Below are 11,918 nucleotides of genomic sequence, written 5' to 3' on the forward strand. Positions count from 1 at the left end.
TGCAATGGCTCAAACACAGTGGAAGGCTGAAGGCAGAAGAAAAAGATGTTTGCAGTTCAGAGATTTTCTTCTTCTTCTTTGGAGCGGGTGGCGACCAACAACTTAGGTGCACAGCGCCACCTACTGTGTCTCTTGGTGAATGTACTTCAGTTTACATCCTAATCACCGTATTCACTTCAGAGATCTGTGAAACCGCAACAGTATGTATTTTGCGACACTGGGCTGTCATGGAGGAGTGGAGTGAGCGGACCATGAGGAAAATTGGAGAAACTAATGAGTTTTTGGATGATTAAAGCCGTTTTGGGAGCCGGCGCCAAACATTAGCTAACAGTATACAGATGTCTGCAGCTCGACTTTGGATCTAAATTTATTCCGAACCACTTATCGGATCAGAAACCCTTCTTGATGAGTATATTGTTCTACTTCGTTCTATAAACAACATGAAAACTGTTTAAACCGAACTTATCCTTTAAACAAGTCCAAAACCTGTTGTATTGTCATCGTTATACTACCAAAATATATTTACATACATATAAACACAGATACAGATACACACCTCTGTGTATGGGTTATACGCAAAGGATAGTTTAAAATAATGGTTCCCAAACTGTTTTCCTTATAGCCCCCCAAACTTCTTTCTAAGACAGACACACACACACACACACACACACACACACACACACACACACACACACACACACACAAAACCCTAAACCAAAAATCAAGTCTTAACCCTCAGAAAGGTCAAAAAAGGTCTGTCGAAAAATGAGGACCACCAAAAATGTCCTCACTTTCCAAAATTGTCCTCACTTGTAAGAAAAAAACCCATGGTCCTCACAAAAGGTCCTCACAACTATAGCTGTACAAGCGCGCGCACACACACACACACACACACACACACACACACACACACACACACCAAGGTTTGTATTTCTATCCTTGGGAGGACACTCATTGACATAATGCATTTACTAGCCCCTAACCCTGACCCTTATCCTAACCCAAACCACAACAATGCCTAACCCTAAAGAAATGTTTTTGCACTTTTACTTTTTTCAGTAACAACAACATGGTCAAGAAAACACTGTTTCCCCTCATTAGGACTGGAAAAAGGTCCCCACAAGGCACATCGTGCCAGGTTTTCCTATCCTTGTGGGGACATTTGGTCCCCACAAGCATAGAAAAACGTGCACGTGCACGCCCACGCACGCACGCACGCACACACACACACACACACACACACACCAAAAGAATGGAATGATTCATTAGAAAGACATCTATTTGAACCTTTGTGTTCTCTTGTGATTTTTTTTTAATTAATAATATACAGACTTTTGATTCGCCAAGTATGTCTGCTATGACGACTTGATAGTTATCGCATAAAAACATAATTATGGTAAACTAACTAAGGGGGGCAGGGCTTTTGCGAAAGGTCAATTGTGCAATGCCAAATCATTGATAATTGAAATGTCAAAGAATGACTTACCATGGTGCATAAAGGACTTTGCTGCTGCTATTGCTGCTACTGCTGCTGCTGTCACAGCTGACGGTGGTATTGCTGGTGCAGCAAACGCCATCAAAACAGCAGCACACATTACCAACAAATCAGTAGTTGATATCTTGACCTTCATCATGAAATTGCCAAAAGAACTTTCTCTATAATAATAGACGGGAAGCCAAACATTAGTGGAAATCAAACTGAATCACTACTCAGTGAGTAGATAAATGCATGTCAAAACTAAACTTTTCAAAACTAAACAATTAGACAAATTCTCAGAAAAACACAATTACACACAATATTACTTACAGTTCAATCATCTTGTCGGCGTCGAACAGAATCAATGATGACAATGCTGTGTCTCTCTAGTGTTGTAAAACATTTAACACTGTCCCATTCAAAGCCACACCCTAAAGAAAACACGCCCACTGGAGCTCTGGTTGGAGTGGTGCAATACATGGGTGGAGATAACTGATCATTTAATATCTTATTCTTACAAAAGGTCCAAGTTTGCAACCATGGTATCAGTTTCATGGCTTCAATTGAAATCAAATAGAAAATAAACTGTTCTGTTACTTTGCGGATGACAATCAATCACTCAATCAATCAATCAAACTTTATTTGCAAAAGCACTTTCCACGTTCATAAAAAAACAGCGCAAAGTGCTGAACAGTAAAATCAGTCATAAAAACAAAAAAGAACAAAACCGCACCATCGATCAGTATGCACACACACACACCCAGGTGTAAACACAAATACAAACAGACACACTTCCAGTTTGTTATGCACAAAAGAGGAGACATGGCATGGCACTGAGCATTATGGGAAACACCACCAATGGGGCCGTCCAGACCGGGAGAAGTCAAGGTCAGGACTGCTGGGGCTCCAGCACCCCCCAACCCTGCCAGATCAAGGGAACCCCCACAACAAGGTGGGGAGTCCTCCAGGCCAGCCTGGACCAGAGGATCAGCGCACAGCAACCCCCGCAGTGGACTGGATCCAACTCCCGGTGTGAAGGATCCCCCCCCTCAGGAAACACTGGAGTTAAACAGCTAAAAACTTAAAAGGATATGGTACAAAGTTAATATAAAATAAGTAAGATAAGATTATAAAGAAAAAAATAAAAATAGAAATAAAAAACTAAATATTAGAAGTACATAATAAAATAAAATTACACAAAATAATGATGGAAATAACCGTAATAAAAGGTCAGTTAAAATCCTGATTAAAAGGGTGTGTTTTAACCTCCCTTTAAAAATATTAACAGTCTCTGCGGTCCTGAGGTTCTCTGACAGGTTGTTCCACAGGCAGACGCTGCAGTGGCAAAAGGCCGCCTCACTGTGGGTCTTGGTTCTAGCTTTTGGGACGCACAGTAAGCTGCTGCCAGAGGACCTCAGGGCCCGCGCGGGTCAACACGGTAAAAACAGATCAGCTAAATAAGAAGGCGCAAGACCGTCAAGACATTTAAAGACGAATAAGAGAATTTTAAAATTGATCCTGAGGCGGACAGGGAGCCAGTGCACTTTATAACCAGTGTAATGTGGGCCCACCCCCTGGTCCTCGTCAGCATGTGTGCAGCTGAGTTTTGTAATGATTGTAAGTTTGAAATATTTTTTGAGAAGACCAAAGAGCAAGGCATTACAGTAATCTAACCAACAATAGATAAACGCATGCATTAGCACCTCTGTACTGGCCTGAGAACCTCTGGCTATATTCTTAAGATGATAAAAATCAATCTTAGTTATATTTTTAATGAGTGGAATAAAATTTAGCTCAGAGTCAAAGATCACGCACAGGTTTTTAAGCGATTGTGCTGGTTTAATTCCTCACCCTGGTTTTTTATAACTTTGGAAGTCTATAGAATTCCAAATGTTTTTCTCGGTCTGACCTATTGGTACAACCAATGACACGGCAATAATTTACCATTTTTTTTATTACGCTCTGGATCTTCGATACGGAGTACCTCCAAGATGGCGACTTCCGGGTCGATGACACGCCTGATGACACGTCGGGAAAACCCTCTATTGTATTTCAGGTTTATGACCTGTGGTCATTTTGGTTCAATAAACAAAAAACAAATGACAAACACGAGTCATAATATAGTATGCATCCTGTTATATATGGTGTTCTTATTGTTGTTGGTCAGTGATTTGACCTGTGGCGGAGGTCTGCGCTCTCGAGTGACAAATTCTAATTTATTATCGAAATTCCACCTGATGTTATTTAAAATCTTTATTGATTCATTTAAATTCTTCATTGTTGTATCTCTATGGTTCTATGATGGAAATCCCCTCAAGACTGTTTCACCTTCATTTTCACTCATTCATACCTGACAAGCACAGCTTTAAGTTTCACTTTTATTAGCATGCACAATTTTTCCTATACACGCCCAAATAAAATCACTAATTATAGAACAGTACTTTAAAGAACTTTGTCTACATGTAACAAAAATAATTCTGTGAAATAATTTTAAAAAATTTAAAAAGACTTGTGGTAAATGTTTTTTTTCCCCCTTTACTTTAATCACAGTTTTTCTCAGTGCAAAAACTTGTCAGCTCATCAAGGATCAAGGGAACACAGTGCCATGCCACAGCGTACAACAGGGACTCAGGAATGACAAGTACACAACAGAATGAGAAAAGTACATGTTTGTCTCGTGCAAGGTGTAAATAAAGTTCAAGTGTTGACCCTAAAACCTCCACTGGTGTCGCAGAGGGATCAGGTTGCTCATGAGAAATGTTGGAGCCCTTCCCATAAGAAGTAATACAGCAAAGGAATCGAACAACCCAGTCTCTGTCGGTGTAATAGCTGTGTTGGTCCATTGTAGATGTCACAGAAAAACACAGAGAGTGTGTTACAATGCAACGTTTGATCATCCCAGTCTTTCCTACAAGCATATCTTCAGGTCACGTGACTGCCGTCTCTCTGTCTGCTACGAAGAACGTGTGTGTGTGTGTGTGTGTGTGTGTGTGTGTGTGTGTGTGTGTGAGCGCGCACGCACTGTCGATGTGCTTTAATCAGGTGTGATGAATGAATGGTTATGTCATGTGTCACATGGACCAAAACACTCTTGTTTGTTTGTTTATTTTTTTCACATACTTTACTTTGTTGCATGCAAAAACAGTCGATCCAAGTCTGTGAAAGTATCAGGCTAAAATTGGAATGTTTATTTATGTGGGCGTGGGAAATGCTGTGCACGCTAATATTAACCAGTCAAACTGAATAGCTTGTCAGGTATGAATGAGTGACAATGAAACTAAAACAGTTTTCAGGGAAGTGATATCTTAGAACCATAGTGACACAATACTGAAGAATTCTGTTATTGAAAACAGGATAAAGTGGCCACCACAATAAGTTCATATGTTTTATGTAAAACAAAAACTTTCAGTCATCTGCAAAGTAACAGAGCAGTTTAATTTTCTATTTGATTTCCATATAGGACATGAAATTGATATTATTGTAAACTTTGAACTTCAATTACCTTTTATATAATGTCACAGTAAGACATGATCAGTTATATCCATCCAGCCAGCCATCCAGCCAGCCAGCCAGCCACTGTACCCGTTGTCTACAAACGTAACTTGAACGCCGTGCAGCAGGGTGATTGCTGTTTGCCAGAGAACACCAAGACTGGCAGATCCACCTCTGACCCCCTTTGTTCTTCATTGATAAGAGCAGGTTCACACTGAGCACGTGTGACAGAGCTGACAGAGTCTGGAGACGCTGTGGAGAACGTTCTGCTGCCTGCAGACTGTCCTGGAGTTAATCCAGGTGTGGGAGGAGATCCCTCAGGAGAATGTCCACCGCCTCATCAGGAGCGCCCAGTCTCTGTAGGGAGGTCACTCAGAACATGGAGGACACACACTCTACTGAGCCTCATTTGTCTTGAGGAATTTCAACTGAAGTTGGATCAGCCTGTAATGTGATTTTCCACCTTCATTGTCGAATGATTCCAAATCCAGACCTCCATAGAATAACGAGATTGATTTACATTGATAATTTTATGTTATTTTGTTTTCAGTGTTTTCTACTATAATGAATGAAGACTATCAACTGGAATATTTCATTTGTTGAATTCTATGACGAGTATTTTCAGTGTTCCTTTAATTAATTAATTTAATTTAATTTAATTTAATTTAATTTAATTTAATTTAATAATTTAATTCAATTTAATTCAATTTAATTCAATTTAATTCAATTTAATTTAATCTGCTGTCTTATTTTTATCTTCCATGAAACAATCTCCACATACAAAAATATTTCAATAAGATTTGTGATAATCTTGATAAAATGTATCTACTTTTAAAATATGATTATACATCCTGTATTTAGACTGCTTGCTTTAATCATCTGACTGAAATATGTTGCAGAACAAAATAATACAACATCCCTAAAATAAAAGCAGCCTGAAGTGGAAAAGGAACCACAATGAACTGAATAGTTCATATTCCGCTTCATTCCTTGGCAAGCACTCTTCACTTTAAAACTCAAATATCCTGCTGTCTTTTGATGTGGAGCTGCAGTAAAACTCGTGCTTTGCTGCCATCTGGTGACAATTCAGCTTATTTTCACTGAGATGACTGAATTTATGTGACGTATTTGCACATTTACAGTGCAGGTAGTTCATAAAGGTGCACTAAAAACATCCCATCGCAGCATCATACTGAATGAATTGAAGACATTGTCTTGTCATTGAAAACGGGATTCAATGAGTAATTTCTCTGCTTCTTCAATGATACAATCCAACTTATTTATCAAGCAAATCAAAGCCTGAAAATTTGGTTGAAAGATTTTTTTTTAAGTAATTTATGTAATTGGGTTTGTTACGTTTTCACACTCAACACCTTTGTTATCAAATCCACGAGACACACACTGTCACACTCATGATTTCAACTGACAACATATCAGAGGACTGATTCAGAGGACAGTTTTGAATAATTAAACAAAGAGGGACAACAAATCGCAAATGTGGAGATGCTGTTTTGTGTTTCTCACATCATGTCCTCACAGAGTAGAATAGAATAGAAAAGAATTGAATTGAATTGAATTGAATTGAATTGAATTGAATTGAATTGAATTGAATTGAAATGAGGCTGAATTGACTAGATTGTACTGTCTCAAATGTAAATCTGTTCATTTCATGCTCATCATTGTCCGGGAGCAGCAGACTTCACAGAGGCAGTTCTGACAGCAGGAGCACCGGGCTGCAGACCACACACTAATGTCAGAGGTCAGATGATGAGTTTCATCAGAATACAACATTTTTAATGGAGCCATGCTGAGGTTAATTTTGTTTTTTTTGTTTTTTTTTTGAGAAAGAAAAAAAGAAAAAGAACATCAAGAAAAACATATTTTACCAAAGGACCAATTTCGGGGCCGGAAAATGAATGTCATTGTAATCAAACATGAAGGATTGGTTCTATAGGTTGAACTTTAATTTGTACTCAATCTGAAAAATGCCATTAAAGCTTTTGGGAATTCACCAAGATCTAGGAATTTTACAAAAAAAAATGTTTGATGACAAAGTGAGACTAAATTGAGTTGCTGGTTTTCGGTTCGTACAGCAGTTTGTTCAAATTGACTCACAGTGTGCACACTCATGAACCTGGACGTACGTTAAAGTTGTTTATCTTACTGTGGTTTATGAGGTGCTGCCTCTCTTCAAATACTAGATCTGTCTTTAAATGAATGTTAAATATCTGTTTGAGTTTACCCCCTGCTAAAACGTCATTAACTTCTTCTGCATTTGTTCTCAGTCTGTCTGTTCCTAAACTCTGTGTTTGCAAATGTGACATTTGTGGATGATTTTACTGCACGGAGACAGTTTATCTGTGTTATTTTACCTCTCTCTTCTCTAATTGAGTCATGTCTTTACACAGACACAAACACAGGATAGATCTGTTTATTTCACTGGGACCCTTTAAGTGTGAGACCACCCCAGAGACAGCTTTAAATACACTTTAATGAGCACGCCACGCACTTAAAAGAGACAACAATTCCAAATTTCTTTTTGTTACTTGTTACAAAGGCATTATCGCCCATCTCTTTATTCTTTATTAAGTCCCCTCATCCTGTTTTCATTTCAGGTCTTGCTGCACCAGATTCACAATGGGCAAAAATTACTGCACATTATGTGATTTTTGCTTGAAAGTAAACCCGCCCTTGCAACAGGTGTTAATGATCTTTTTCTAAGTTTAAAAACAAGAAAACCGTCTTGCTGGAGTATCTTTAGATTGTAAAGACATCCTTTATCATGTGTGAGAAGACGACTTGAGATTTTCAGTTATTACAGTGGTCGAGTGGATCATCATGAGAGAGAGAGAGAGAGAGAGAGAGAGAGAGAAGAGAGAGAGAGAGAGGAGTGAGTACAATCCCCCTCCATCCTCCCATTTACACTCACATTCATTCACAGCCACCAGAACCGGCAGAATTACTGGGATTTAAACAAGTTATTTAAAGAAGTTATAGGTTATTTTGCTGTGAGAGGATTTTTCTCTCCCGCTCTGTCGTCTTCACCAGGTATTTCTCTCACACTCATCACACACCTAATGTCACATCATCCCTGTTTAACTTTGTTTTCTCTGATACACAACAGCTTTGTTCTTGTTCGTCCCGACTGTATTGTACTTATTTTTTCAGGAGTTCGTTGTGTGCATGTAATGCTCACATGTACATTAATACATTTTTTAAAGAAAAAAAAACATTTAAAACTATAGCTGACATCATAAGATAAAAAGAAAATAATATCCGAATTTAGCAACCTGATGGCTGCGTATAGATTTTGTCCCCCTGAAGTTTTAGTTCAAGTTTCCTGCCATGTTTTAATGAAATTGTCTTATAACGATGAAAAGTGGAAAGATTTTCTCTTAGCAGCATGTTAACCAAACGGAGCCCATCCATCCCTGGTATTTATACCAGACGAAGTGACTCTTTTTGCTGAAAATGGTGTATCTGACAGGCTAATTACTATAAAGTTGTGATTTTTTTGTAACTGTGCACTTGGGTGTCAAGTTTCTACAACAATGTCATTTTAATACATAAAGTCAACCAAAAGTCTGGTTTTCTGGATGAAAAATTAAGGCTTTAACCCTCCTGCCCAGTGAAATGGATGTTCTCTATTTATGGGTTTCATCAGTTAGAATGAAAACTACACAATCGGCACATCAGGTCGAGTTAGTGTCGCTGGTCACAAAAAGCAGGTTCAGATTAACTAATAAAGACCAAGACTGGCCTTAAGGACGGTGAACATGTGTTTGCGTTGGGCTGTGTGGTGCACAGTGCTCTTCAAATTCTTTTCTTCAAATTAAAGAAGAAACATTAAAGCTGAGAAGTTAAACACGCCGAGCTTTATAGTATGAATGAGCAGCCATTGGATTGAATGGCAATTGATTCCAGCATTTGTTAAAAGATTCTGTCATCAAGCCTTTCAGTTTAATTTACAAAACACTGTAAGAAACTAAATACTGAGGAGAACTGTGTACTGGCTGGCACATCTGTTAAAACATCGGCAGAGTAACTGCAGTTAGGACTCAAACGACTGCATACTGTATAAATTTGGCCATACCTTCTTTAAACAGTGGCTAATAAACCAATCAATGCATGGTTTGAGTGTAGGACTATATTTATATTATGTCAAACCAAATCTTCACACAGAAACAGCAGACTTGAATCCATTCTTGGGTCTGCGTTTGTTTAATTTTCAGCGTCTTGAAAGTGCAAAAGGTGAAGACTTTTTAAAGCCTCCCCACTCTTTAAACAGGATGTGTCCCATTCGTCAACTTTATAGGGTGGCTGTATATTTTGAACGAGACAAAACACGTGTCAGTGGCCTGCTGGACAGCAGCGAACAGCGGGGCCATGGTTCGTGTTACGCCGCCTTCGCTGAGAGAAACACACGAGGTTGTGCTGAAAGTGTCACATCCTTTTAGAAAGCACAAGAAGATGGATTCATTCAGTCCTGCACCACAATTTACTCTTATTAGTCTTTACTCTTCTCAGATCTCAACTTTTTTTTCTAGCCAGTCCCAACCAATGGAGAGGCCTCTCACCAACACCAGCAGCACCCCCACGGCGGAGCCTCTTTTTGCACCCTACCAGGGGAACTGCAGCAGCTGGGACCAGCGGTGGGGGACGCCATACCTGCACCGGATCGCCCACCTGGATGTGCAGCTGTACCAAGACTTCCACGCTGTCTGGGTCCTCTGATGGTGAATTAAACGTTTCAGTAACAGTGTTTCCGTCTGTTCAATTGAAACTGTCAAATACTTCCTGCTGCAGTGTTTCCCCTAGATTGAGAATTTACTTGTGGTGGTGGGCCGGGCGGTGTAGGAGGACGTTGCGGTGTTTGATAGTGCATTCACAATAATCTAGTCAAACTGGTTTATGAACCATGTGTTATTTATTCTAGATATTTCTCATTATATGGGGTCAATTTTCTTGAAATGCTATTACATTTATCAAGATTAGGGTACAAAACATATCTATGTATCCGAACTTTCACAGCAACAGACGTCAAATCCGACAGAACTCTGCTGTTGATGTAAATGTCTTCTCGTGGGCTTTAGGGAAAATCCAATGACTGGAAGACTATGGGAAATTATTAATGTTACGTGGTTCCAGATGTTTCCAGTGTGATGTGCTGTTATGAGCAGCTGAGAATTGAACACAACTGGATGTCTACCTGTCCCTGAATTACAAATGAGCCCAACTTGTTTGTTTACAATCTCCTTCTCAGTTTCCTGTCCACACAGCATCGCTTCAGGAAATATTTACATCCACGCAACATAACAAGGACTCAAAACGATGTAGTTCACCCACCAGGCCTTCAGATGGCGCTGTCACTCTAACACAGCAACTCCAAAATGGAGAAGAAGACACGGAGCAGGACTGGGAGCTGCACATGCAGCATGATATAAACAAACACAACACCAGAACATATGACCTGTTCAATAAAACGGCACGAGGAGCTTCTGCAGGAAAAATCAGCCAATCAGCTGATGAGGAGTTTTACTGTCCGGGACGGTCGACCAGCAGTAAGCTGTTAGCCTGAAGCCGGTAGCGGCTAAACTAGCATGTCTCCATGCTAGGTGTCCAGAGATCACGTCTGCTGGTTGGGGGTTCAGAGGGTCGAACGGCGTCTGTCTGCTCTGCTGACAGCTTCTTTTGCTGGCTGCTGTGATTTTAAACAGGAGTTGGTGGAGTCGCGCAGTGCAGCGTCTTAAAGGGACATGAACACAGCCCGCCTACACAGCTAAAGCGGACTTTTTTTAAATACCGAATTTACCGGTAACTAGTTGCCACGGCCTCAATTCAAGTCGTCACTGACTTCGCCGGACCCAAGCCAAGTCGACCCCCGATCACCTCGGACCCGACGGCCCCGAGTGGCCGAGGCAACTGTAAACCGGCTCGCGGAATACACGGGGTGCGCGAGCGTGTTGGTGCGTGCGCGCCTGACCATGCGTTTTTTTTTTTAATTCATCTTCTTGGGCGGGTGTCAATTTACTTGGGCGGGCCGCCCTAGTAAACTTTATGTAGGGGAAACTTGGCTGTATTTTAACCATCTGTGCAGGTGTGCAACTGTGTGATGCTGGTGGTGGGCGTGGCCCTCAACAGCCTGGCTCTCTATGTGTTCTGCGGGGCGTCGGCCCACTCCTCGGCCTCGGCGGTCTACACCATAAACCTGGCCGTGGCCGACCTGCTGGTGGGCGTCGCTGCCCGCTCGCATCGCCCTGTACCACAGCGGCGGGCGCTGCGCGGCCTGCTCCTACGTCCACACCTTCAGCTACTTCGTCAACATGTACTGCAGCATCCTGTTTTGACCAGGTGAGCAGATCGGAACTCGTTTTCAGTCAGTTTGATCAGCAACAAAACCTCCTTTACCTTCTACTCCCTCCCTCGAGTATCTGTATCGATCGGTACCTGGCGGTGGTTCACGCCTCCAGGACTCTCCATCGGTGGAGGACCCCGGGAGCAGCCAGGTGCATCAGCGGGTGGTGTGGTTGGTTGCAGTCGTGGTGACTTACTCCTTCCAGGTGAAAACACTCAACAAGAGGCTGTGGTTTGGTAATAACCAATAGAACTTTGTTACTATTATCAGTTACGATTGCACTAAACTCCTGTTTACTGAAGGAGACCAGAGTGAATTTGTTCAGCTCTCCAGACAGCTAGGTGAAGGTTGCCTCTCCTCCCCTCCCTCAGACCTCGGCGTTGGGGTTCAGCTCCTCCTGCGTTCTCCTCCCTGCCCACTTCTACCTCAGCATCCTGGAGTTCCCCTCCCCTGCTGGCCGTGGCGGGCTTCAGCCTGAGGGTCACCTGCTTCCTGTCCTCCAGCCACGGCCCGGCGGCCCAGCAGGGCCGCGCCAGGAGGACTCGTGCCATCAGGCTCCGGCGGCCGTCATGGTGGTCTTCACCGTCTGCTTCA

At 41.5% G+C, this 11,918-nt stretch overlaps 1 pseudogene; it reads left to right on the top strand.

Moving 5' to 3' along the window:
* Positions 1-2,304: 2,304 nt before the first annotated feature.
* LOC115409791 (G-protein coupled receptor 20-like) overlaps positions 2,305-11,918 on the top strand; it is a 10,010-nt pseudogene continuing 396 nt past the window's right edge.

Source organism: Salarias fasciatus, chromosome 22, assembly GCF_902148845.1.
Source record: "Salarias fasciatus chromosome 22, fSalaFa1.1, whole genome shotgun sequence".
Lineage (NCBI taxonomy): Eukaryota > Metazoa > Chordata > Actinopteri > Blenniiformes > Blenniidae > Salarias > Salarias fasciatus.